Source organism: Myotis brandtii, unplaced genomic scaffold (genome assembly GCF_000412655.1).
Source record: "Myotis brandtii unplaced genomic scaffold, ASM41265v1 scaffold780, whole genome shotgun sequence".
In the NCBI taxonomy this organism is placed as follows: domain Eukaryota; kingdom Metazoa; phylum Chordata; class Mammalia; order Chiroptera; family Vespertilionidae; genus Myotis; species Myotis brandtii.
In genome coordinates this window covers 398,335-403,784 of record NW_005371132.1, presented here as the reverse complement: position 1 = coordinate 403,784, position 5,450 = coordinate 398,335, and the positions used below count along the sequence as shown (strand labels likewise).

Here is a 5,450-nt window from a genome sequence, read left to right as displayed (position 1 = left end):
GGCAAACCAACCGGCCCCCACCCGTGCACCAGGCCTGTATCCTATATAATAAAAGGGTAATATGCAAATTGACCCTAACAGCAGAACAACTGGGAATGACTGTTCACTATGACACACACTGACCACCAGGGGGCAGATGCTCAATGCAGGAGCTGTCCCCTGGTGGTCAGTGGGCTCCCACAGGGGGAGCTCTGCTCAGCCACAAGCCAGGCTGATGGCTGCCAGCACAGCGGTGGTGGTGGGAGCCTCTCCCACCTCCTCAGCAGCACTAAGGATGTCCGACTGCAGCTTAGGTCTGCTCCCTTCTGGTAATTGGACATCCCCCAAGGGCTGCCAGGCTGCTAGAGGGATGTCTGACTGCCAGCTTGGGCCTGATACCCCAGGGAGCGGGCCTAAGCCAGCAGGTGGACATCCTCCAAGGGGTCCCAGACTGCAAGAGAGCATAGGCCAGGCTGAGGGACCCCCCACAAGTGCACAAATTTTTGTGCACCGGGCCTCTAGTCTTAACTATATTTAGCTAAGATAACCTATCTTAATGTATTACAATCCCCCCAAATATTTATATTTTTTAAAAAGTAAATGTAATGTAATTTTATACTTAAAAGTAAGATTTTTTTTCAGATGTGATGGTTGCCCTGAAATTATACCCTGTGATGCACATCAATTCATGAAAGTTACTGTGATAGAGTCTCCAGAACAGGGGTTTCCCCTCATCTTCTTCCTTCTGCCAAATGAAATGACACCCACCCTTAAAGACACAGTTCATGTTTCATCACCTCCAAAGACATATTTGACTTGACTAGTTCTCATTTCTCTTCCTCTTCTCTGAAATTCGCACTACCTTTAACAGCCTCTGACAGACAATTTAACACTTAATTATATGCTGTCTGCTAATGCTTCATGTGTGTTAAGACCCTAAAGGACATGTGTCTTGTGTTTCTCTGAAAACCCCCATGACCTCTAGAGTACTGAGTTCTTAATACATATCTGTTGTATAATTGATTGACTTTTGTGTTAGAGCTTAGGGTAATTACCCAAATGCACTGCACCTCAACTGACAATGGGTCCACCTGCTCAGTATTACAGAAAGGGGGCCGTGAGATTACAATGAGCTGGTAGGAAAAAATGTGTCTGTGTGTATGTGAGTGCATGCCCCCATTACTATCTATAATAATAAAAGCATAATATGCTAATTAAACTGGATGTCCTTCCAGACGAAGCCTATGGTGGCGGGGGCCAAGCACCTTGCATGAATTTTGTTCATCCAGCCTCTAGTGCAGTGGTTCTCAACCTTCTAGCCCTTTAAATACAGCTCCTCATGTTGTGACCCAAAATAAAAGTATTTTTGTTGCTACTTCATAACTGTAATGTTGCTACTGTTTTGAATCGTAATGTAAATATCTGATATGCAAGATGGTCTTAGGCGACCCCTGTGAAAGGGTCGTTCGACCGCCAAAGGGGTCGCGACCCACAGGTTGAGAACCGCAGCTCCAGTGAATAATAAGTAACAAAATATTTAGCTGAAGATTATTACTGATATTGAAAGTGTGTGCAAGCTTGTGTGTGTGTGCGCGCACATTTGGAACATGCACAGATTGAATGAGTGGCCATTTATGTGCTATAATTTGAAAGGCACTTCTTGGATGCTATGAAAATACCTACCCATCTTACTTGGCTTAAAATTTCATCATTAGAATCAAATACTTTGAACAAGAAAGCAAGGATGTCTCTCTCCAAAAGTCCATAAAAATGCATGTTATTTTGAAGCCATCCTTAGCTGTCTCTGTTAGGTGGTAAGATTATCACCTTAGTGTCCTAGGCCTATAAGTAAAAAAAGTAAGGCTAGAAAGATTGAAATGAAGAAAGTGGCTTCAAAATTGAATTCTGCTTTCTTACAGACTATTTAAAACCCACTCAATAAGGTAAAACATGGCAGAAGGCAAAAAGAAGGGGCGCTTCTCAGTGCCAAGAAAGAACTCTGCATCCTTGGCATTCCCTTACCCCAGAAACTGATGCTACTATACCTCTGAAAAACCCCTACGTGGCCCTAGCTGGTTTGGCTCAGTGGACAGAGAGTTGGACTGCAAACCAAAGGGTCCCAGGTTCTATTCTGGTCAAGGACACATAACTTGGTTGCAGGCTCCTCCCCGGTCCATGGCCTGGTTGGGGCTCATGCAGGAGGCAACCAATCGATGTGTTTCTCTCACATTAATGATTCTCTCTGTCTTTCTCTCTCTCTTCCACTTTCCCTAAAAATCAATGGAAAAATATCCTCAGGTGAGAATTAACAAAAACAACAACAACCAAAAACCCTAGGTGGATAGGAGCAGAGTTTGAACACTGCAGCTCCAGGCCAACCCTCTCACTTCACAGGTTAATAACTTATTCTCTAATTGTACATGTCAGGATGTAAGTTAAAAGATACATCAGTAGTAGACTCTAGCTCCTTTTAATCTCAGTCAAATGTTTTTCCCACTGTGTTCTTGCTTCCTGAGAGCACACGCAACTTCCCTTATATCCAGACTATAAGAGTGCAGAAATACAGGTATCTACAATTGCCCTCTCCATTTCTCACTAGAACCATGCCCAACTTTTGAGAGGCAGGATTGACTGGAAATTAGCAGAGCGAGCAGTGGCTCTATATCATGACCATGGGTTCAAATTCTGACTATCCCCTTTTCCAGCTGTGTGATCTTGAGCAAGTTACTTAAATTTCATGGTTTGGGGGTTTCCCAACTATATATGGGAACAACAGTAACTACCTCACAGATTTATTGGAAAGATAAAATTATAAATCCATGCAAAGCACTTAGAACAATAAACTGGCATTATAGTTAATACTAAGCATTTACAATTTCTGCTATCTTTAATCATAGATATAAAGGAAATGAGTATCATGGATAAGTGAACTTCAAAAATCCTAAAATTGCCCTGGTGGGCAATGTCTGTTTGCATGAGTATTGAGTACTGAGTCCCAAGCATTGAGCTCTGAGCACAAATTTTTAAATATTAAGCAATGTAAGTCTCTGCTCATGACTTTTATTTCAAAAGCATGGGACTAGGGAGGAATAAGTGAACAGATATACAAAAAAAGATGCCTTATATACTAAAATCTGGCCAACTCTGGTCTGCATCCCAATTTAAAAACTCGGTCTATATCATGGAAAGTTTCAGAAAAGCCTACAAAAGTTTAGTACTTTCTGCAGGTCTTTAAACTAAGGATTGGAATGTCAATCTGTCCCCAAACAGGTCTTCTTCTATAATTAACAAAAACAACAACAACCAAAAACCCTAGGTGGATAGGAGCAGAGTTTGAACACTGCAGCTCCAGGCCAACCCTCTCACTTCACAGGTTAATAACTTATTCTCTAATTGTACATGTCAGGATGTAAGTTAAAAGATACATCAGTAGTAGACTCTAGCTCCTTTTAATCTCAGTCAAATGTTTTTCCCACTGTGTTCTTGCTTCCTGAGAGCACACGCAACTTCCCTTATATCCAGACTATAAGAGTGCAGAAATACAGGTATCTACAATTGCCCTCTCCATTTCTCACTAGAACCATGCCCAACTTTTGAGAGGCAGGATTGACTGGAAATTAGCAGAGCGAGCAGTGGCTCTATATCATGACCATGGGTTCAAATTCTGACTATCCCCTTTTCCAGCTGTGTGATCTTGAGCAAGTTACTTAAATTTCATGGTTTGGGGGTTTCCCAACTATATATGGGAACAACAGTAACTACCTCACAGATTTATTGGAAAGATAAAATTATAAATCCATGCAAAGCACTTAGAACAATAAACTGGCATTATAGTTAATACTAAGCATTTACAATTCCTGCTATCTTTAATCATAGATATAAAGGAAATGAGTATGATGGATAAGTGAACTTCAAAAATCCTAAAATTGCCCTGGTGGGCAATGTCTGTTTGCATGAGTATTGAGTACATCCATCATTGGTGGGTGCAGTACCATCCTTGGATAGTGAGCAAGAGGAGCAGTGAGTACCCTGAGGGTGTGCGATTTATTTATTTTTCTATGTGAAGATGTCAAGTGGCAGCAGAGGGTGGACCCAGCTGGAATAGAAAGTCAGAAGGGCACGCTTCAGAAAAGCCTACAAAAGTTTAGTACTTTCTGCAGGCCTTTAAACTGAGGATTGGACAATCTGTGCCAAAACAGGTACTTCTTCTTCTATTTTGTAATTTCTAAACAATGAAAATTATATTAGTAACAATATAAATTCTGTGGTCCAAGGGTCTAAATGCCAAAAGAATTCCATATTAAAATTGGTGGAAGCAAAGAAGTATTGAGTACATCCATCATTGGTGGGTGCAGTACCATCCTTGGATAGTGAGCAAGAGGAGCAGTGAGTACCCTGAGGGTGTGCAATTTATTTATTTTTCTATGTGAAGGTGTCAAGTGGCATTAGAGGGTGGACTCAGCTGGAATAGAAAGTCAGAAGGGCACGTCCCTAACAGAGAAACAGTGAGTGAGCAGTGCATGAAAGGGTCAGCAGTACAGGCTCAAAAGTAGCCAACGTAAGGGGTGAGGGCTGAGAGCTCCCAGATGCTGGTGTACTCTGTATATCTTGATGGTTTATAGGTTCATTCATGTGTTTACATTCCAAAGCTACTGTGGATTTCATTTTTAGCTTTTGACAAAATCATTCAAAACAAAGTGGCATGAATGTCAGGAAATCTTATAGACATTCTAAACACTTAAAATTAATAAATACCATTGTAAGACAAGCTTGTAGTTTTTTGAGATCTCACCTTTTAATTCAAAACTAAAAGAAAGTTCTTTAAAAATACTGTTTTAGGAAACAAAACAGCATAATTTTCAGGGCATAGATCATTTCAGCCTCTACAACCTACAAGTTTGAAGAATCAATAACACAAGATTGAAGTTCTGGAGCTATCTTTAGATCTTTCTCCAAGAAATTGAGAGGCATTTTCTGAGCTTCAGACCACAAGCCTCTCACTACTATTGATGGACATGGTTTCTCCTTTTCAGGGTTATAATAGATTCATAAGTAGAGAATAGAATGAGATTCAATAGTTATGTCAGATACTATACTGTATAACTGTGAATTATATACATTTATCTAATTATTAATTAGTTCAATAAATGTGTTTAATTGTTACTTTGAACCAGGCACTTTTCTAGCTGCTGGTAATACAGCAAAAGAAACTAAAAGGCATGACCCTGTTTTCACAAAGCATCTACACTAATAAAAGAGAAACATGGTAATTGGCGTACGACCGCTACCCTTCCCATTGGCTAATCAGGGAGATATGTAAATTAACTGACAGCCAAGATGGCGGCCGGCAGCCAGGCAGCTTAAAGCGAACATGAGGCTTGCTTCCTTCATTGAAGGAGAAAGCCAACGTTCCCCGCCTGCTGCTGCCAGCCTCTGAGCTGGCAGTTTGAAACTTTGTAACACTTTCAGCC

The 5,450-nt window shown here is 40.9% G+C and overlaps 1 long non-coding RNA gene across 1 annotated transcript in view; it reads left to right on the top strand.

Annotated features, from left to right (window-relative positions):
* The window catches only part of LOC106724261, a 14,140-nt gene extending 11,424 nt beyond the window's left edge, over positions 1-2,716 (top strand). The window contains exon 3 of the long non-coding RNA XR_001360002.1: positions 2,704-2,716. This is a non-coding gene — a long non-coding RNA (uncharacterized LOC106724261). The remainder of the gene's footprint in view (positions 1-2,703) is intronic.
* The last annotated feature ends 2,734 nt before the right edge of the window (positions 2,717-5,450 follow it).